Source organism: Anser cygnoides, chromosome 2 (assembly GCF_040182565.1).
Source record: "Anser cygnoides isolate HZ-2024a breed goose chromosome 2, Taihu_goose_T2T_genome, whole genome shotgun sequence".
Taxonomy (NCBI): domain Eukaryota; kingdom Metazoa; phylum Chordata; class Aves; order Anseriformes; family Anatidae; genus Anser; species Anser cygnoides.
The window spans coordinates 131,151,211-131,174,912 of NC_089874.1; the positions used below are offsets into that span (position 1 = coordinate 131,151,211).

The following is a 23,702-nucleotide window of genomic DNA, read 5'->3' on the forward strand; positions in this document are numbered from 1 at the left end:
ATACATGTGGTAATACAAGAATATCAGAAGTATATGTATGTGTATATATATGCATATTTGCATATCAGAACTATATGCAAGTATTTTTAACTATTCTGTGGTCGAGAGCTGAGCACATATTTATAAACCACTTAGGACAGCTTGGTGTTAGACAGGAATGCAACCTCACAGTACCCTAGGAAAGGCATCATAAACGCTCTGTATTGTTTTTTCCGTTCATTTCCATTAGATTTAAATTAAAATGGTACATACTTTTTAGAAGTAGACTTCCAGAGAAGATGCTACATACATTCAAGTTATTGTTTAAGGACTGTGAGTAATCTTTGTCTGTGAAGGCAAAAGGATTTCATGATCACTTTTTAGATCAATAGTGAGATAAAAAGTGTGTCTTTTCTGAAGTGTGTAATAGATTATGTAATGCCTTTCCCTAGCTTTCTTGGACGAGCAATATAAGCAAAGGAAGGCTGAAGGATCTTGGCAGTCTCTGACCAGACTGATGGCAATCTTTTTGCCAAATCTGAAAAGAAGACTAAATTTGCACTTGCCTTTTCTATGAAGAGTGCCAAAAATCATTCAAAGACTCAGCAACAGTACTTTGAATAGGCAAGAATTTTAGGTAGATATTATATTTGTAAATATGGGGCTCAATTGTTTTCAATTAAAGTGATCTAGTTTCTGTATTCAGCAATTAAAGGCATATCTGCCACAAGTTATTTATAGTTTAGAACTGGAAGTTTACTGCATCAACTATTTCTTGGACTACTAGAAAGAGAATTTACAATGTGCTGTTTTTCTAAATAACTCACTATCGAGGGAAACATTGCTTACTTCACTGAGCATTTAAAATGGGTATATAAGAAATATGAAACACCTGTACAGAAGATTAAATTGAATGTCATAGAGCTTGAATGACTCCAGTCCTTAAAATCTGCTGTAGAATTGTTCAAGTTTATGTTGTTACAGCAACATCTGTGGACTGGACAAGGGGGTCCGGAGTGTGAGCAGAGACTGCTTCAATGTACTTCAGTACCACATATATTTTATCTATGTTTTAAGTAGTATCTAAGGGCAAATATGTAGTTGGACCAACAGGTTAACTGACTCTGTCAAGCCCTATTAACTGTAGCCTTAAGAATAAATTGCTTTCATAGACTATGATTTGGGTTCTGCCAAGTAAAATTCCAAAAATTTTGCATCAGTTTCCACCAGTTTGTTGCTTTTCCTCTGGTCCTTGGCCTTTACAAAGGGTGTTTTAGTGGACTTTCTTTTTCCAGAAAACCTGTCAAAACCATGGGAAAATAATTTGAATTAAGACTGGAAGAAATCTTCAGATCTCTCATAATGTAGGCTTGAAAATATTTTTTCCCATATGGTGTTCTATGATTTCTCTTTCTTCTTATTAGATTGCTATGCCCACTTTCTTTCTTTCTTTCTTTCATATTGTGATTGAACTTAAACTTTTGATATGTGAAGTAAAATAAACAACAAAACAAATGGTGCTGCATGTGAGTAAATGTACTATACAGGATTGTTAGCCTGATCTAACTCAGTTATTTTACATAAGTCATATGGAACTCATTTCTCTATTTGAACAGCATCCTGTGAATTTAGCTGTACCCTGCAAACCCAAAATATTCAGTACCAGCCTATTCATTTATATCACTAAGTATAGCACATTAGAGTGATGAAGAAAACAACTTTTCAGCTCTACCTGTCCTTTCAGTTCATTATCACTGAGGTAATCAGAAATTTCAGTAAACTAAGCACGATTTAAGTCTCTCACCCCAAAGGAGATTTGCTGATTCACGGTATAAAAAGCTCTTAACTTTCACAGTTGGTATTTTCTTAACAAGCACAGACCACTGTGCTTATAAAACAGGTATTTTAAGAAACTGCAGTCTCTAATATTATTAGTCAGTCAGTGAAATAGACATCAAGCCTTGACTTGCAAAAGGAGTTTCAAAATAAAACAAAACAAAACAAAACAAAGCATGAAGAGTCTACATGATGTAGTTATATACTGAGGCTCAGAGGGAATATTTCTGGATTATTTTCTTACTCTTCTATTTTATTATTATTATTATTATTTTTTTTAAGAAACATCAAAAGTGGAGTGTTTTTTTTTGTTTGTTTGTTTTATTATTTGCCTTAATGCTTCATGGAACACTTTCATTTTCATTATGTATAATATATGATAAAACAGAAATATCTCCTTGAAATTAAGATTTTGTTTGAGGTTTGTCAAATTGTTCTTAAAAGCCTCAATAAAATAGTGTATCAAGCACTACAAAGATCAGGTCATAATTAAGAATGGTGTGATTGGAGTACTAATTAATTTCAGGCAATGATTTCTCAGTACACTGGAGATAAAGCAGAGTTTTAGTTTAATTAGACTTTGAATGCCAAGGTTTTGATCAATAATAATTAAAAGACCATTTGCAAAAGCTATATTTATATAATTTATAGTCTGATTTTTCTTTTCTTTAAATATGTCAAAGCCTAGTGTGTAAAAATTGTTGGGATTCTATGTTAACACCATCAAAACTACTACTCTTCTTTTATATATATGTACATATAATACTTATTTAATAGCTTTAATTTTCCACATAAAATAAAGTTTGTTTGGTATTAGTTGGTTTGGATTTGATTTGACAGGTGTCAATTTAATTAACAATCAACGAAATGACATTCTAGATTTGCTTTGGATAGCAGTTCAACACATTACATTGATTTTGTATTATTGGGCTAGGTGTTGTCATCATTATTACTGTGTGCTGTGCTTCAGGTAGAATTTGAATTAACCAGTAGAATTTTAGTATAGTCTTTTTATCTTTTGGCATATAAATTATTCCCATAGTTCAAAAGTGAACGAAAATGTTTTGTTGGTGTTGTTCTTGATTTGTGTTTTTTAAAAATATTTTTGTATTAAAATTATTCAGACTAAAATGCTTCCAAACGTTTTAGCTTATTTATATACTGGGATTATTATTAATTATTATTATTATTATTATTATTATTATTTCTTAAAATCTACTTTATTCTTTTGGGAATATAACACTAACATAATGTTAGCTAATATTTTTAACATCAGGGCTGAATTTAGGTGGTTGTTGACCATCTTGTCTTTCAAACTGTATTTTCTATAGAGTAAAAGCAGCAGTTAGGACAATTACAGGAACACCTGTACTAGTGAGTCATGGGAACTGCTCTAGCATGAAGCCAGTCTCAGCATGGACGATAAAAGAATGCTTAAGTATGTTCAAAACCTCTACAACTCCAAGAAATTGGATGTTTTGTACATTCTACCTGTCTGTGGTTCCCTCAAGAGAGAGTCTTTTCTTGCAGAAGTGACAGAATTTGAGAAAAGTATAGACTTCTTTATACTTTCTATCCCAAAAGAAATATTAATTACCTGTGAAAGCTGGATCCTCTTATAAATTTAGAAAGTTTTGCAAGGTGCACTGCAGGCTCAAACCAGTATAACTTCTAGTCAAAATGAAAGGCCGCAGATATTCAGATCTGAATAGTGATCTATTCTATATCAATCTATTTTTATGAATAATAAAGATTGTAAAGGCTACTGTGAGAATGGAAGTGACATGTCAGCAATACCTGTTTGCAGTGTGGTTCAAATTAGACTCAACTCATTCAAAGGTCTGGAGACTCAGTACTAAAACCATACATTTTTACCAAATCACAGAATGGTTGAGAATGGACAGGCTCTTCCAACCCCTTGTTCAAGCAGGGTCACCTAGACCACAACTCTAGAAAGTGTTAGTTCCTAGTACATTTTAAAAATTGGAAAAACAAAAACAGAAAAAAAAAAAAAGACTAAAATATTTATAATCTGCCCATACCCAACAAAAGGAATATAGGAATTGTAGGAAACTGTAGGAATTGTAGAAAGAAAAGGTCTTTCCTTGCCTATATCTTCCTGTCATGGAAAATATATTTACTTTGTGAGAGTTCTCTCTGGTCAAATGTGCATGCATATATCAACTGCAATTCAAAATGAGGTTAAATTAAGCAAAGTCTTTCTAAACATGTCTTTCTAAATAAGTATAATATAGAAATACAAACTTTTTAAAATAGATAAAAATATGTAATTAAATTATTATCACATAGCCACTTTTGAGGACTTTTTTCAAGCTTTGCTTCATTTGAATTTCACATATTTGACATCTTGTTTTCAAAATTCATCTGATTATATCAATATATTACATTATGCAATAATAATGAAACATGACATATTTGAGCAGAATGAGTCTTCCTGGTGGCATGTCAAACCTAATATGTTCCAACTCAAAGTTCTTTAAAACACATTTGTTAAACCTCTATTTAAAAGAGCTGCCCCTGCTCAGATTATTTGTATTTGCTATCAATGTTCCTTCTGTTAAGTTAAACTGGGTGTTTTGCAACCTGCTTCTCTTGAGTCAGTTAACTTTCACTTCAAGTCAATGCAACAGAAAAGAGAAATGTGCAAAACCTCATGGGTAAAATGAAGAACATAACATCCTTTCTTTTTTTTGTACCTTCCCTCAGTTTTGAAAATACACATCTAGGTTAATGTATACTTTATTCCAGTAGTAATTATGATCCTACACATCTCTTAGTAATCATGATGATTTACCCTTAAAAGCTGGGGCCAGGAAAAGGACATTGGAAATATTTAATGAGTGAATCTTCTAGAAAAAATTGCAAACTACTGCTGATGGGATAGACTTTTTTGGGAATGAAAAGTTATGTCAAGAATTCCTGACATAAAGTTTAATTTTTTACCACTCCAAGAAGCCTGAGCTAAAGACAAAACAAAGATTTATGCTGCATAATAATAAGAAAGAACAATAAATAACTGAATGTTGTTTTAAGAAAAAGATGTGTTCTTGTTCCAGTTTTGTTAACTGCAGAAAGAAATCCCGAACATTTTATAAAGATTCTTTGCCAGTCCAGAATATTTAGACATTGATTTAGAAAAAATGATTACTTGCTACTGTTTTTTACTTGTTTATATTGCTGTATGTGAGAACTGTTGCATTTCTCCTTCACATGCCACTGCTACACAAAAAAAAAAAAAAAAAATTACAGGAGACATATTCTATTTGTGGGAGGTGACATTTCATCAGCTTCTAGAGTTCTGTTGAGTCTTGATAGTTCATTCAGTTTGATAATTAGTCTTTTTGCTGAAGTAGCTTAGGAAGCCTTTGTCTGATGCCAGTGTTTTCCTTTGATTTTCCTTTCCTTGTTTCTTTGATAAGTAATTTGTGACCTAGTTTTGGAAACACTCTGTTTAGGAAAAAAAAAAAAAGGGAAAAAAAAAAAAAAGAAGGTCTTTTAAGGGTTGCATACCTTATTAGTTGCTTATCCGTTCCTACTCTTCATCCTAATAGAAGTTATGCATGCACCATAGCAGACAAATGGTTCACTCTGCTGAGTGGATTTCAGGCTTCTCAGAAAGTGAGAACAACAGCAAAACCATAGCATTAATCAAAATAACTGCAGAAGATTATAGTAGGTCCTGGCACTGTGTGGAAAAAGAAGAAACTCTAGCAACTTCTGTACTTTCTGTTGTCTTCTGCAGATGGTCTGTCTTTTCCCAAGACTCTGCTTTGGAGTGAGAGCAATCTCCTTTCCACTGGCAGACCTCAACTAAGTATTAATTGGAAACTTAATGAAAAAATAAAGCACTGGCACTGTGAACTCTCTAATTTAAATACTACTGTATGTGTGCAAGAAGGGGGAAGGTAAAGGGAAATATAGAGAAGGACAAAAAATTATGAATATAAGATTATTTTTTGCAATGTGTTTTTCTGAGTGTATGTGAGAATCATTGAAATGCAAGCTGACAGACCGCTGAATATTTTTTTTCAGCTGTAGTGGGGTGAGGGGGTCATTTTTTGTGTGTAGGTTATGAACATAAATGAGGTGACCTATACAGAAGCCTCACTCTCCCTTATACAGGTGGATAGACCTGCTAGCTATCATCTTTGCCCCAAAAGTTGCATGCGTAGTTAAAATACAAGCCCTTTCAGAATAGTAAACCATCTACAAACCTTCAAGAGATAAGGATACATATTTTTCAAAAAATTAGTGTTGCTGGTGTAAATAAAGCATATTTTTCATTATTTTCTACTGTAGAAGTGAAAATATTCCTGTCCAATTGTATTATATAAAACAATAACCCTGAAACAAACAAACAAAAAAACAACAACCACAGATTAAAGTGAAATGTCTGTCAGCTCCTTACATATTGACAAAATAGAAATATTAATTACAAATATCCATAAAATATGTCTTTAAAGGCTATTAGACATATGAATAATTATAACTCTCCTGAAAGGAATGCAGTGTTTGATTTTGTATCTTCTGCATATTGTCAGTTGTTTCTGTATGTACAATTTATACAGTTTGTTACTGAATTTTTGGGACAGATCTTTTATCCTTTGCTTTCTACTGGGGTTCAGGATACCATTTACTTTTTGTTGTATTGCCTGAGTTGATTTTTGTGGGGGGCATAAGCATGTTCCCTGATTTATTATTATTATTATTTTAAATATATTTTTACATGACTAGATTTGCTAGCCAATGGCCATATTTCAGTTTGTCACCAGACTTCCTTCCAAATGGCAGCATTTTATAAAACATGTGAAATCACAATACCCAATCATTCAGAAATATTGGGCTACTTCAAATTTTTATAAGCTCTTAAATTTGAAGGTGATCAGGGTTCTGAGCTTGCATTGCACAGAATAATTTAAAATTATTGGAGCACTTCACATATTTTTAAAACCACTTCAGCTAGGAAACGATGGGGTTCTAGAAATATGTGGCATATAAGGATGTAAAATTATCAGGGAGCTTAAGTGCTTCAGTGTGAAAGTGATCAAGGTTCCTTGCTTGCACATTGCAAAGCAATTGAAAATTACTGGAGTGCTTCAAGTGGTTCATGTTTTTAGAAGAGTTTTAGTCTTTCCTGCTAAAATACTCTTTAAAATTGTGAACATCTCCAATATTTTCAAATGTTGAGTATCCACCTGTTATCCTGCTTCTCTTTATTTTGAGTCGTTGTTTTATTTTATTCTTTTTTTATTCTTTTTTTATTCTTTTTTTATTCTTTTATTCTTTTTTTTTCTTTCAGAGTAAAATTGAATAATCTTGAAATCCTTTAGTTAGAGACACATAGCAGCTTTTCTGAACTCAGTTGTTCTATTTCTTATGAATAAAGCTGTTCAAGATATATATTTTAATAATATTGGTATTGAAAGCTGACATCTGAAATCATGCATTTGACATTATTTATAGACTACTTTCCAATGGTAATTTATTTAATTTAAAATTCTATAAAATGTTCTTTTTGGATTAGATTTAATTTATCTTAAATTAATTATTTTTACTTTTAATTTTGTTGGTTCCCATCTTAATTACTGTTAAAATACTACTTGTTTTTTCTCCCTTTTGTGTGCCCTTCCTTCCCTTCCACTCCTTGCTGTCTTCAATACACACACCGCACAAAACACTGTTATATCATAACTCATTCTCTCAGAGCTCATTCTCAGTACTGTGTTTTGGTAGAACTCACACTGGGTAGATTTTTGAGCTGGATTTATCATCCACACAAGAGAATCATAATAGTTCTATATTTTAAGAGGGGAAGAAAAAAATCCTATAAAGTGCATCATTCTGCAATGCATTGTTTCTGTATGTTGAATTTATGACTGTAAGAAGGAAATCACTTGTGTTATACAGGTATTCTGTTGTGTGCATTTAAAAATTTAATTCAGTCTCTACCGTGATATTTGTTTTACTTAACTGTTTTCATGAACTTTGCTTATTTCAGGTACATATTTCCTTACCTTATCTCTACTATGAACTATTTTATTCAACCATTTGCTTCTTTCAGAAATGTAAAGAATCTATGTAGTCTGCTTTTTTATTCTTATTTTTTCATTTTATATCTAACTACAGTTGCAGTGGCAACTTGTTAGAATTAAACATCATGTATGTTTTTATTTACCTCAGTGTTGCATATAGGAACTCTATTAATAATAAACACTATTTCTCAAGGGGGAAAAAAAAGGAAAAAAAAGTCTTATTTAGTGAGGGCTTTAAAATGTCTGTGCAACAGGATGAAATCCTGGAATAGCGCAATCATAACCTTAAAAACAAGCAACTAGAAATTACTTGTAATAAATATTTCAGTTTTTTGAAGATCAAAATGGACATATTACATTGTTTAACACAATGTTGCATTCATTTCATGTTACTGTTTTCACTTCTAAGATAACTAGAGCAGCATAATTCCTAGCAACTGATGTTGCCTGCTGATTTGAATTGGCTGTTTGGAAACTTTATAGTGTTTGTTATTGTTCCTTTGTGAGAATTTTAAATTATGAGATGCCAAAAAGTGCTTACTATGTAAGAAAGGTTTGGAATTAAAAAAAGTATAATCTTGTACATGTTCTATGTTTGCTGTCATGAGTAGTGCCCTCCAACCTTTATATGACTCATAGAAAATTAAAACAAATGATTTTTATCTTAGAAAATCACATTAATATTGGCTACAGATATATCCATATCAATAGCTACTATTAAAACAATATTTTTGCAATTTTGGAAAATGAAATAGCTATTGCAGTTACAATTGTTGGGATAAAGAAGATAGATATCTATAGGGATTGAAAAGACTGAAATCTGTAAACACTAATATAAAAATTGTTTACAGTGTTAACATTTATCAGAGACAGAATTTTCTCTGTGTTACAATAAATCGTGTCTTATTGTACAAGTGTCTGGCCTGTATTTTCCAACTCTATTTCCAAGTATTAAATGTGATCATGAGGAAAAAGATGTTTGTAGCTCTAGTTTATTTTAATCAAACTGATTAAAAACAAGCAAAAAGCAAAGCCTTAAGCATACAAAAGTACCTCTTATGCTTCTCTCACATTTAGTTGGGATGGGGGAGATTGTCTCCAAGTTCTAGGAAGACATTTTCCAGGGTAAACATATTACAAATGTTTAAAATGCTGATAGTGTGTGCTTCTACTGTACTACTGTAGTCTTTTCATAAGAGATATGTCTTTTCATAAGAGAAATTACTGTATGAAGAAAATAAATGTTTGGCCATGTTTGGAGTGTATGTGTGCTATGTGCATAACTGTAGCATTAATTCCTTGATATGCACTGTGGAGATCAACAGAATGAGAGGATTCAAATTGACTACCAAAGTAACAGGAGAGTAATTCATCAGTACCTCTAAACCTCTAAACCTAAACCTCTATTGCCAAAATTCACATTGCAGTAGCTGGAAGATAGTCTGGAGAGAAATATTACTTTGTATTCCTCTATTCCTCCCTCCCTTTTTACTCTTCATAAGGATTTACTGCTATCTACCATCAAAGTAAGGATACTTCTCAAGGTAGACTTTTGATCTTGGTGATGATGGCCATTTTCAGGCAGTGCTTACCAGTAAAATGAATAGCACATAATCAGTGCCTAAGGCTGTTCCTTAGAACTCACTAATAACGTCAGACATCTCATAAATTTGCTGCTGAAAACAATCTCCATTTCATGTATGTGGGCATGTAGTTCTTTAATTTTCATATACATACCAAAGAATTTAGATAGTGTGACCTAATTATTTCTTGCAATTTCACCATCCTTCTGTTATATTGATAAATCTTAGAACTGCTTGGAGGGTCTGAAACAACATTTATAGAAAAAAAAAAATCTATTTAATAAACACAGCCCATATGACCTGCCTTTTTCAAAGTGGATGTATAGCTTTTCACCCAGCTGGCACATGTGCTTATATATATATATATATATATATAATTTTTTTTTTTTTTTTCTAGTAGGAGACCCATGTGCATGTTGAAGTTTTTGGTTTGTGTATTTTGGATTTTGTTTTGTTTTCTTTCTTATTTTTAATCAAAAATTAGTCTAAGGCTTGTGGGTTTGTTTGTTTGTTTTTCCGTTTTTCTTCCTCAGGTCCTTCTAGTACAGTTACTTCACTGTTAGGGACTTGAGCAAGAGGACTCAACTCCTTTAGCACTTCAGCAGGAACAATGATGAACAGTTATGTATAAAGAGAGCATCCTAAAGAAAAGACATCTTGCCATGCTGAAGGTATCATTTTCTTTCCCTTCTGTTGCAAATTCAATTCAGTTGCCATCTGAGCACTATCATGAAGAACCAAGAAAAAAATAAATAAAAGTGGCCATTACAAGAGGAGATTATAACAAAATTAGAGAATTCAGAAATGTTGATAATTGTCCCATAGTTTCTGAAATTCTATTTTTCTAACACTTAAGAGGTTTTCTGTGGCACTACTTAGCATGTATAGACAGTGGTTTGTTGACATACACATAGACAGAAAAAAAAAAACAACAAACACAAAGAATGTAAAAATGAAAGAGTATTAAACAGTAAAAATGAAAGAGTATTAAACAGTAAAAAATCAACAAAAAAAAACACCCTATGGTTTGAGTATATATTTCCTTCAGTGTTAGACTTTGGATACTGAAGTGAGATTGAGTGCTGATTTCAACAAATAAATTAACATTTTTATTTCTGCACATGATATATTAGAACATAGATGCATTTCCCAAGATATTTTACTATACGCAGCTTCCCAGACTCTTTATTGAAAATGTTTTACTCAGTATTTGGAATACAGGCTGCTTGTGATTACTCAGAAAACACTGTTTCTGATGTCCTGATCAGGTGGAAAATCTCAAAAAAAATTCCATATCTTGATTTTGCCTGAGAAACTAATTGTTACAGTATTTTATCAACGTAAATTTTAAAGAGAGAACATGTATTTAAAATAGACTACACTCATAATAAATTTTTAAATTATCTGAAGATAGTGAAAGAAATATATTAATTTAGTTTAAAGTCCATAGTTTGAGTTACAATAAACTTTTGGCAAAAACTAGACAAGGTTTGTATCTTCTGAAAATCTTGTTAGCTGATAAGTATTATAGGCACTTCAGTGCACTTTGTAACTTGTTGATAAAAATGCTACAATAAACATAGCATTGTAGAATCATTCAAGTTGAAAAAAGACCTCTAAGATCATCTAGTCCAACTTTTTAATATAAATTTTACCTAGGGATATTGAAAGCTATAGTAATGTTTTAATATTCTGAATTATTAATAAATTTTAGAACTATTTATTTAAATGCAACCTTATTATCACTATCACTATCACTATTACTGTTACCACTAATACTAATAGTACTATAATAACAATAACAATAACAATAATAATTATAAATTATATATAAATAATAAATATAAAATATATATAAATAATAAATAATAATTATTAATGTTATTATTATTAATGTTATCCTTATAACTTTCCATGAAAAATTATATGTTTTTTGTTATTATTGTTTTAATTGGAAAACTTTTTGATTAAATCATCTTTGAAAAGACCTTCTGGAACTGGAAGCAGGTGGAAACTCACCGGAGACTCAAAATATTTCTGAAATGTTTCATAAACAAATATAACTTAATCAATACACTTTTTCAGTAACATTAATATGATTAATAATATATTTTATTTTAACAGAATTTGGTATATATTTAAAGGAATAAGAGGCTTGGACCAAACCAGGACTTTTTTTACTTTTGAGGAATAAAAAAATCAATCTGTTTTGCTACTGTTCATTATCTAGGAAAGAGCAACACAAATATTCATTGCAAACTTTTACATGTTATTGATATTTAAGAAAAACTGAAAATAAGAAATTAAGAAAAATGAATGTTATCATTGTCTTAAGGGATAGAATGTATCTGATCTTACAGAACCCATAAGTATTTGAGTAATGAATAATAAGTAGTAGTAAGTCTTTAAGAAAATGTTAGGAAAAAAAGTGTTCAGTAAAGAAAAAGGTGGTGGTTTTGTTTATTTGTTTGCTTTAAGTAGTTAGAGAATATGTATTATTCTTATTGCCTTTATCTGCAGAGTGAAAAGAGATGGGCTTCTTCCATTTACTACAGTATGTAATTTTTAATTATCACCAGAGAAAAAGGTCACCCTGTTAAAATAAATAAATGTCACAGAACAGATTGTTCTTCATGTTTTTGTTTTTGTCTGGTTTTTGTTTGTTTGTTTGTTTGTTTCCTTTTTTTTTTTTTCTTTTCTTTTTGAATGTAAGACAGTTTATTCTTTCCTTAACTTTCAGTACACTTGATGGGATGTTTGGACTGCAATGAATTCATCTTCACAGTAGATAAAAAGTAAAGGTAAAAGACAGTTTGTTGTCTCTTTCAACCTATTTTTAATACTTTTTTTCAACATTTTTAACATGGTTTCCTGTGGAAATTAGGCTTACATAGTGAGTGAATTATTCCCCTACACCCCCCAGTTTAACCCAGTAAAAGCAGTGGTGGATAAACTATTTGGAGTTTACTTTGAAGCTGAAGGCCAGAGAAGCATCTCTTTTATCTTCTGTGTGGTAGCACCAGGAAATGAACAAGATAATAGACACTACTTTTGACATGCTACAGCACTGTTGTCTCATGCCTATAGGGGATAAAATAGCAGGTAGAACTTGGGATGTGATCATTAGAAGGGTTGGGTAATGCTGCGGAACAAAACACCAAGAGTAAGAAACCAGGCTTCATTAAGTCCCCTAATTATAATGTTGCTTAAAATATTACATATCTAGCTCTATAGGAATCCAGGTTCCTCAGTGTTGTCATCCTTCATGCAAGAGTGTCATGAAAATGCAATCAGGAGTGTTTTTAAGGAATTTGAGACTGAAATGATTTTAAATAAGACAGGTACTTTTATTCACCCAATAAGTTGTGTAAACAGCTGTGAAATACATTGTTGGGAATTGCACAAAACAAGATATTTGATTATTTACTAATTTATGTATTTATTTATTGTAACTTGGCAGTTAGCTTAGCATGGAAAGGATATGTCCAGTGCAAATTCTGTGCACACAGTGAAAATATCCACCAAAGTGCTGGGGCGTGCTCCATATTTTGTTTGCTGTAATCACTTCAGTAATTAAAAATAAAAAAGTACCACTTCATATCCATGCATTCCCCTGATGGTTTTCTAGCCAATATAAATGGATAGCAAGGGTTGGCAGCCCTACTCTAGTTGAGAGGGAGAGATGTTAGTCACCTCATAAATCAGCTGACTGGGAGGAAACTCATTGGTGCTCATACCAAAATGAGCAGTATGAAGAATGTTTTCCTAGAGTTGTACGAAGGTGAGATTTATCACTGATGGGAAGGTCCGACACTGCTTGGGTAAATGCCTTCGTAAAAGCCAATGTTTTAATGAACTTTGCTTCAGAACAGGTCATTTTGACCTTGTTATTTCCAGATTGGTTCCTGAGGTCTGCTTTCGTCTTTTCAGTCAGCTCAGAGGAAACTTCAGCAGCCTGTAACAGGAGGTGCCAGATCCTGCCTGCTGCTCTGCGTGAGGAAAGTATATTAGATGTCAGCTCCCTGATTGCTTAGGCCCCTGTCCGGGGCAAAGATGGTGTCAGCGGTCAGGCTGGCAGCTGGCTGTTTCAGAAAGGCAGCTTTCAAGTTTAACCTTTAAGAGCTTTCTCTTGGGATTTGAGTCTGCTCTTTAAAGTCTTATGGAATCCAAATTTCTGCTTTCTAAAGATGATCTCCCCATGTCCTGGAAGCCAGTACCACTAGTCCTGCAGGCTTTCTCCATTTGGAATGCCTTACTTATTTGTAACCTTTCTGTTTACTAGGGATTGGTTTCTTAGTTTTGTTTGAAAAGGAAATTGACTTCTCTCACTCTTTGTCATTGCCTTGTTAACAAGGAGGAGGAAAAGCTGCCTAATCTCAACATTATGAGAGTTGTTGGAATTGATCCCAAGTGAACTCTGGAGAGCAGAAAGTCAGATCACCTCTTTGTTTTGTTTCAGAAGGTTACCAAAAGGGAATGACAGCCTTCAAGGGACCTATTTCCCACTATCTGAAAGACTGTATTAAGCAAGCATGTTTAGTGAAGGGTAAAGCAAGTACTGGTGGGAACAAATGTGTGCACCACTGCAGCAGGCTCAGGGCTTGGAGCAGAGGATGCAGAGGTCTGCTGTGTAGAGGTCCCTAAAGTGAGTATGTGAGCCTTTCTAATTGTATTAATTCGGCATTGCAGGATGGATCCTCTGATGTAACCCCTGGGGTGCTTGGTAAAGCAGTGCTACAGGCTGCATCTTCTACTCACTCCTTACCTACCAGGGAGAAGACACACTGCTCCTAAATCCTGCCTGCTCAACACAGGAGGTATTGGGGAAGGGAGATTTCTGTAATAGTGATTAAGTTTCTCCATCCAAGAAAGCAACGGAAAAAATTCAACACAGTTGAACTCACACTGCGTGAGTTCTTAGCATTGTTTTCTTGTTGGTGCAAATTTGGCTATTAAAAATAAATATTCTGTTATCTCTATATTTCTCAATACAACAGGGAAAATTTTTACTGATTTCTAAATTGTTTTTGTTCCTTTTCTGACATTTGTCTCATATATACAAATAAATAACTTTTTGTGGGCAGTTTCCTTCCATGTGAGTAGGTGCAATATTTCCATGTCAATGAGAATTCAGCGTGCAGTGTCAGAGGAGCTGGTAATACCATATAAGATATAAAACAATAATATAAGAATTTTCATGGATACAAAGAAGACTGCAATAGGACTAATTTGGGTCACTGCTCTCTCTCTCTTTCTCTTCCCCCTCTTATATTTCTCCCAGAGCAAAATGTAATATATTTGTTTCAACACAGTAGTTTCAGGCTGCATTCTCACAAGGCAGAGAAATTTCTTACAAGACTGGGAAAGCTCAGCTCATATGCTTGGGCTCAAAGAAAATTAAAAAAGGCAAGCACTTCCTATGGGGTTTAGTATCCTGCTGAGGTGTGCCATGACTGAACCTTGTGCCCCACATTGTTTACCTGAATCCTCCCATTTCCAGGCAAACCCAGAGGTAAGAAGCCTGCAAGGAGATGTATTATGACTCCCAGGAGTCACTGAAGCTTAAATGAACTTTACTACCTAAGCTGGACGAGAAAAATCTACCTTTTTCCACAGTGCCTGAAATTCAAACAGAAATCAGAAAGTTGTGCTATTTTTTCTGTACTGGACATACTGAGAAACAAATAGCATGTGCTTAGCTCTTCAGTGTTATTCCCAGCCTTGCAAGGAAAGTTTTCTGGGAGAGGATCATAGGACATTTCCCCTTGCCCTTAGGACTATATCAGACAGGCCCTTGGGAGACTACCCTCTGAATTATCTAAAGTGGCAGGTGTTGTGGCTATACAAACAGAAGTGTGGTGGAAGCCAAGCCAGTTGTTCCTTCAGTGTTCAAGGACCCCGAACCTGTTGAAGTAGATCAGAAAATAATCTCTGAAAAGTATAGTTTACATCTTCAAGTGAAAACAGAGAAGACTGACACTTTTATACTGTGAGGTTTACAGGAGATGGCTTGCTGGCAGATCCAACTCTGATGTATTGGCTACTATTTTAGCTCTACTCTCTGATATCTTGATGACATGTCCACTTAAAGGGTCTCTGTTTCTGTAGGAAAAAGTTCCTATCTGCCAGGATAGCAGTGACTAACAGTGAGAAGAACACTTTTAAAAACATGAATAGCTTATTTTCAGCAATCTCCAAACTTTCTTCCTCTTTTTTTTTTCTTTTTTTTTTTTTTTTTTTCCCCCCAGATATATTCCATGATCTTCAGATGTTGGGCACTGTTTTACTGTTATTCAGAACTTCGTACAAGAAAGGTATGTAATTCATTATTATAAACTACATTCAGGGGAATGCTATGGAAAACAGCAGGAAGGAATTGACAAGATGGTGATTAATTACAAAAATATATTTCAAGATCTCTTAAATTCTAAACATCTCTTACTGATATTACAGTTATTTAAAAGTGTTGCTCATAGTCATCAACTACTGTTTAACCTTTAAGCTGTAGCCATCTTTTCTGACAAATGGTTTAAAATAATTATTCAGCAGCTTAAATAGTTAAAACCTTTTTTTTTTTTTTTTTTTTTTTTTTAAGCAACCAGCAGTTCCCTTTTTTAAGCACAGTCTGCATCTACAACAAAGAGAATAATATGAAGGGGAATTTATTCGAAGACAGGATTTTTATCATGTTGGGACATTTCTTACCAGCATTATTTAAAAGGTTTTTAAAAAACTGCTCTCCCACACCTTTGTTCTTTCTGTGCTAGGAAATGTTGTTACATTTTTAATACTATATTTTAAATGTTTCATATGTTTATGACATGAAATACATGTACAATATAATCATGGCTCTTCAGTTTCTGCTGCACCTATATCACTCCGCACAGTAATCAGAGTTTGCGTGAGGAAATGCTTCTGAACACAAATGCTGTAAATTGAGAAATGCATTGAAATATATATATATATATATATATAATAGTTTTAATTTCTTTCCATTACAAGACAAAGTCACAGTAAGGGTCTAATGGGAAGAATGCTCCTTCTTTTACTGTCTCTTAATTTTAGTTTGTTTATTCTGAAGGTTTTAGACATAACTGCTAGTAGGTCTGCTTGAACTTGAGAAAACTGTATTAAAAAGGGACATAGTGAGCTTCACTGGTCATTATAGACTGGACCAATAGTGTTGCTTATTTCTCAAATAAACTAGAAAATACCATCGATGATGGTAACATAACAAACTCTGAGACTAGACCCAAACAGAGCTCAGAACCGAACCTGAAAAGTGCCCTCATCTGAGGATTACTGGTTGAGAAAGCAGTAATCAGTTTTGAATTTTACTTTTATAGATGTGCCATGTCCATCTAGATAAAGAATCCATAGGAATTTGGTTCCTACAGGTAACACATATTAGAATTTTCTTTCATTTCAAGGTTTTTGGGCATGTGTGAGAGGAAAAAAAAAAGTGTTTTTTTTTTTTTTGGTCAGATATTGGTTTTATTTTTGTGTGCACATAGTGGTGAGGGAAAAAAAAGAAAAATACCTGATGGAATACTTGATTTACTTTATCACCTTTAAATGAGAACATTGCATAGGGTTTTCTTTCATAAAGATTGGTCTGTTCAATGATATATTTTTCTTCAGTGAGTAGGCTTTTAATAGGAAAATTATGCTTTTTATTCTAGGTAATTCATGGTGTATTCTAGAGTGCAAACTGCTGATCACCGGCTGTATATGGACTTCCTGACATATGTTGGGGATGGTTCATAAGCTATTCCTCACTTTAAATGAGTGAATCTTAGAACTTAAAACAATCTTGATGTCGGTTTACAGAATCTGATTGCTTTCTTATAATAGGACAAAGTGGATTTGAGCAAAAACTAACACACTTACTGGGTTTTGTAGAGACATTGCAACAGGGACAGATTCTTTTAAGTGTTCATAAAATGATGTAGCATACTTCACAATAGTTAACACTAACTAACTATTCTCAGAAGTGCCAATATACTGTTTAGCATAATATAATGACTATAATGTTTCAATTTCCATCCTGTTCTCTTTCTGTTGTTGCTTGTTTACTCTGGTTTCATCATATAAATATTTGTGTACATGCTGGTTTGTTGTGTTGCTCTAAACACATGTGAATCTGATTACCAATGTGTTTAATTTGAATTTAGTGTTACATGATTTTTAATCATGATCCAAGTCACTCTTAATGGTTACAAGAAACGTATTTCTGGAACACATACTTCTCAGACTATAAGGATGCCTTGTTCCCAGCAATAGTTGAGATTATTTAATTTATTAGCAAATTAATGTTGTGCAAATGCTTTTGGATGAGATCCCAGTGTTAATTAACAGAAAGAAAAGTCAGGAGGTTAAAAATTAAACCTGGATTCTATTAGTTTTTGTTGTTGTTGTTGTTTTTCAATACATCTTAGCAACTCATACATCTTCCCCTCCTAAAAGTACACCCTAGGTACGTATATTACATCCTTTATTTTGAGTGGCCTGATAATTATATTTTGTGTGTATTAATTGTTAAGTAGTACTCTTGCAGTAACAGTGTTTTGTTTTATTTTCTAAACAAAACTTATAAGGACTGGAAAAGTGACGCTCTAGAATTTATAGAAATGAAATGACTACTAAATGACTACTGACCTTTGGTGCAACATAGTGACGGTAAAATTTTTCCTTAGCAATTTTTCAGTATATGTTGCATTAGCCATTTAAGGACTGCCTACAAAGATGAAATGTTAGTTGAATCATCTTTCCTACAAAATTTTTGATATCTTTATTAGATTTCAGGTACGTTATCAAATATTTTTGTGCTTACTGTGGTGTGCATTCTTTAACTAATATTTTTGGCACCTTGGCACCAAAAATGAAGTGCTGTGAATTTATAACCACCCTTGATTTAAGCGGTGCTGGAAGAAGGGAAGAAGGTAGTAGTAGGATGGGGGGTGGGGGTGGGGGGAGCTAAGTGTATGAATAAAGATCCAATTGCAAAATAGATTCTTTTTGTTTGTTTGTTTGTTTGTTTTGTTTTGTTTTGTTTTCATAGTTAGGAGAGGAACAGATATTGAATGATCTGTATACAATTACCAAATGTTTTACTTCCATGTGGAAGCTACTGTTTTCCACTAAAATAATTCTTAATTTATTAAACAATTTTTATTTCCTCATCATCTGAAAAAAAAAATGTAATAAAGAAGTGGGTATACGTGAGTCAGTGCCAGCCAATAATTACATCTAGGAGCACAGGTAAAACTAATTCTGGTTTCTAATATTTCAAGTTTCTTACATGTGATTGCATTAGTATGTCACTTCCATCACTGTGCTCTTTCATAGTGTGATACAACAGTGTTATCATTCAGTGTTTCATTGTTTGTGTGTGGAATTTACTTAGCTGTTCATGCTGCTGTCTGATTTTCAGTGTTTCCTTTCAAGTGATTCCTTCCTTCCCTTACATAAGGTGGATTTGCAAGTCATCTTTTACCTGAGTAGTCTACAACTTGGCTGAAATGCTTAATGTTGACATCTTTTTTTTTTTCTTTTTTTTTTTTTTTCTTATGTCAACTTTCTCTTGATTCTTCTGGAGCAATATCTGAGAACCCAAGATGTATGTGTAAACAGGTAGACATGTTCTACGAACGGTCCATGTTATACATTCTTCCAAGACATTTATGCCATACATTGTTGTCATGCTAATTTTTACAGTTGGTAATTTTATATGCTTGCAATTTTGCAAAATATTGCAATCAGTGACTTTCTTAGAGACTCAGAAGTGTTGCTCTGTGCTAGTTTCCTGTCTGTGACAGTGGCCAGTAGCAAATAGCTCACAAGTAGAAAGAAATGGCAAGTATAGGGGGATATTTTTCTGGCATCCAGCAGTCAGTCCCTGAGGGGCCTCCTGGATCAGTCTTTGCATCACAGTCATGGTGTTTATAGTTCTGGACAGGCCCTTTTTCCATGAAATAGTACCTTTTGAGCCCATTTATTACTTCTGCCTTCAAAACATTGTGTCAGTGATTTCTACCACTTAATGACACATTGCATTAAAAATATTTCATTTTGTTTGCTTTAAATCTCATTTCTCCTAGTTGTCATCAACAGTCATCTCGTTCTTTTAGTGTGAGAATTAATTTCTCCCTGTACACTTTCTTCAAACTGTTCATGATTTTATAGTCCCATGTCGTGTTTTGGTTTAGACTTCTATTTTTCCAAATAAAGTTAACTTATGCAAAGGCTGTTCCTTCCTATCTCTCTCTCTACTCCTTTTATTTCTGCCTTCTTTACAAGATTAGATGGTAAATGTTATGCAATCAGTAAGAAGCAAAGGAATTAAATGGCAATTACAAAAAATACAGAAAGCAAGTTGTCATGATGCTCTTCGAGTTATCTCTTATGAAACCTTTCACCTTTCTGACTCCAATATCACTCTAGTGGATTTTAAAAATACACTGGGCTCCCTGTCTCCTGCCATTACCATGTTGTCTCTACATGGGCTGTTTGTAGGCATCAAAATCCCTCCAAGTTACCTGAGCATTCTGAGCCCCTTTAAAGTATTTTCTCTGTAGGTGATCACATTTTGATTTTGATTACTTGCACTCTTCAAGGTAGGCTGTAAACTTACGCCCACCACCCCCACAAAAAAAAAAAAAAAGAAAGAAAAATTTAAAGAAAAAGAAAAAAAAAAGAAAAAAAAAAGACTACAGATCTTATTCTGTTTTCACTCAGTAAATGTGGAGCTTGCATTGGATGGGAATAACTAGATTTATTCTGAAGTTCTTCTGTAAAACAAGCATTAGTGATAGCTCAGAAAATATTGCTAGTCAACAATGTTTTTTTTTTACATTTGATGTTATGGATATATAACATTTTGGTTATGAATTTGATGCAGAAAAGCTTGCTATCTAAGGGAAAAGTGTTTGTCTAAGTTTTATTAAATTCTGTGATTTATAACATCTGAACATCTGGTCTAAAATCTGGGTTTGGGGTTTTTCTGTAAATAACAGGCAACAAGACGGTAGTAGAAACTTTTCCTACTTCAACCCACCCCACCCCACCACAACCTGCTCTTAATTTGTACAAATATTGTTAGAAGCATTCACTCAGATGTACATTTGCATTATTATTGAAATAAAATGTCATCTATGATATTATTTCTTTATTTTTTCCCTAGCAGAAACAGTCATGAGAGCGGTGCTTTCCCTATGCTATTAAAACAAACAAACAAACAAACAAACAGACAAAAAAAACTAATTCTTTTGAAAATACTTAAAATACACAACTTTAAAACAGGATGAAGTATTTTTACAGAGCTGTGCAGAAGCAAGAATGACTGTTTGTAATTGTTCACACCAAGACGTTTGGCCTTGCAGTATCATTGCTTACCACTGTCATAGAAAACATCAGATATGATGAACTGCAGGTATCCATGCCAGATGATATCCTTCTAAAGTCCTTTATATATTTCATCTTATAATTGTATTTGCAAGTTAATGTTTGAAGTGTCAGTCTTTGTAAAATTAACTCATCTTGTTATGATTTAGAGCTTTGATGTGAGTGAAAGGCTTCAATTGCAATGCACAGTCACATCTGAGAGTAAACTGCATAGACAAAGAGACTTACAAGACTAGTAAATCAAATACTCTGAACTGTCTATGTGGATTATGAGGTACTATTTGCATAACTTTGAAGTATTTATACTGATGAAATTACAATAATTAAAATCATTGCTGTGTCAATTGCTAGATGCCACAAAGCATAGCAATTACTAACATGCAAATCAGACTTTGTGTAAGCATTTTAAAGAATAATTACCTTATTTGATTCAGATGTGCCTGAAAGGCATTAAGAATCATTTGAGCTATTTTACCTTCAACAATTTTTAGGTCTCAGATAATATTGTTTTTATTATTGTTGATGATAATACCTTTGTGTGGGTATATGTCTATATGTTTCTCGTTTAGGTTTAAGGTGAAAAACTTTAAAGTAAAACATGCTGAAACAGTTAGGAAAGGTTTATTTTATATTAGTTTGTTCTGAATCTCTGTCTACACATTATTTTATTTTGCATAAGAACCAACACAAGTGATCAGTCTCTTAGTTTTTTTGTTCTGTTTTGTTTTGTTTTGTTTCATTACAGCTTGTGAAATCCTTTATTAGGGGAGTAGTGTATAAATTATTTCTTAAAGAACAATTTTTTTCTTTACTTTGGTTTTAGATTTATAACAGCTGATTTGGGTTTCTACAACATGAATTTGACATACATAATCTGAAGAAAAAATAGACTGTAAAGCTCTTCATTCATACCATTGCAGATAACCAGTTCCAGCAAATACAACACTTATGATAAAATTAATTCCAGCTTACCCAACTTTCAGAGCCTTCTTTCAAAGTCTGCATGCTGAAGATGTAGTCTGCAATGAAAGGTAATGGACATTTGACAGATTGGTTCTCTGCCAAAATGAATAGCATAGAATGAAATAAGGGATTTCTGAGCAAAAGCCCATAGCAGCAGTGTGAAGGCATTACCTCAAGAAGCACTGCCAAATCATTAAGGCCTTAGTTGTATGCCTTAGTCCTGCCAGTGCCACGACTTTTCCTGGAAAAGGTCCTGCCTGCCTTTGTATACCCCCAAGTGTATAATATCCCTCAATATATGGTGGTTTTCTGGTATGAGAATCAGGGAGGAAGAACTCTGTCCTCCCTTTGTTTCTCAATGCAATCTCAATGGATAGCCTGATGTACAGCACGGTGCCTGTTGCTGTTAAGAAACTGTTTAGGTAACAATTGCTAAGGATTTGGTATATGTTCAGAGGCATATCAGAAGTTGGACTATTTTTTTGTCACTTTCACCTTGAATTTTGCAAGAATTAGATGGAACAACTACTTAAAGGAATGAAATCCACTGCATGAAGAAATCCCTGTACTATCACAGCATACCATTTTTTAGCATAATTAATCTTTAAAATGTCTAACCTTTTTCTAAAGATAAGGCACAAATAATTAATAACATATATAATATACATGCTTAAAATAAAGTGTAAATCATGGTTTCCTAAGTATGATATGAGCTTCAAAACATGATGTGTTGGGGAATATGTCGAGCAATATCAAATGCTGTAAAGAATCCACTGTGGCTGCACTATGTCCATCTTCATGTTGCAGTATATTTTTTTTTCCACTTCCATCTTATGTAAAGTTTCAGTTATGCTCCTTGGCAATTTGTTGTCAGTAGAATATACACTGTTCTCCCACCTGAGAAGAGGTTTATGATTCCCACGAACCTCTACAACCGTGTGAACTTCTCACAACTTCAGAGATCAGCTTCTTCAGTGACAGACAGAAAGAAGCCTCTGTGTTCAGACACTCCTCGTTACCACTGTAAATAATTGCAACTGCCAGCCCAGGCCATCTGTGGGATACGACGCTGGGGACCCTGTACCTGCTGCCTGGATTGCAAGAGGCTGACTGGGAGATGAAATGCTCCCCAGAAGGACCAATCCAACTCCAGGCTGAGTGATGACTAGAGGGCCTGAACTACAGAGGAGGACATATCTTCCCCCTGATAATCTGCTCTCTGGTGGTATTGTGACACTGCAGGCTGCATAACAGCCAAATCTTTTCCTTAATGCTCTTTTAATGCTCTTTCCAGCATTAAGGAAAGATCATTCCTTACTATACATTCCTTAGGAAGAAATACCCTTACATTTTTATTTTTATTTTTTAATTATTCCTCAGTAATACTCCTGTGTTAAAAAACAAACAAACAACAATAACAACAATAAAAACCCTCCATCTTGTAACTTGAATAATACAAAAATGAAGTATTATTTTATGTACACTTTAAACTGCACTTACGTTCATTAAGCTCCACCAAACTCCAAATTCTAACATGGATTTCAATTTGTAAACAGTCATTACAATGCTCTCTTCAAGAAGACTCCACTTTTCTCAGTCTTTCCTGAATTGTCTTTATGAATTAGCTTTATTATAGTATCTTCTGAAGAGAAAAAGCAAACCCCCTGTAGTTAATACTTATTATTAAATCAAATAACCTTATGTTTCTTTTCCACTTTTTTACCACAAACATGCTGTTATTGCAGACCCCAGTATGCTTTACACTGGTTAACTCTAAAGTGGTGGATAGTATTGTGTTATTATTATTATTATTTTTAATAATTTAAAGCATAATTTCTGGGAGTTTGTTGGAAAAGATCTGGGTCTCAGCCTGATGGGCAACTGT

General features: G+C 33.4%; 1 long non-coding RNA gene across 3 annotated transcripts in view; it reads left to right on the forward strand.

Moving 5' to 3' along the window:
* Window positions 1-23,242, forward strand: part of LOC106030661 (uncharacterized) — a 35,086-nt gene extending 11,844 nt beyond the window's left edge. The window contains exons 2-7 of one of the 3 annotated variants that reach the window (XR_007168416.2): window positions 9,985-10,122; window positions 12,192-12,252; window positions 14,141-14,268; window positions 15,700-15,765; window positions 21,678-21,885; window positions 22,695-23,242. This is a non-coding gene — a long non-coding RNA (uncharacterized lncRNA). Of the gene's footprint in view, window positions 1-9,984; window positions 10,123-12,191; window positions 12,253-14,140; window positions 14,269-15,699; window positions 15,766-16,046; window positions 18,744-21,677 lie in introns of those variants that run through there. The other 2 variants (XR_007168414.2, XR_007168413.2) reach the window with 2 other exon arrangements.
* Window positions 23,243-23,702: the final 460 nt, after the last annotated feature.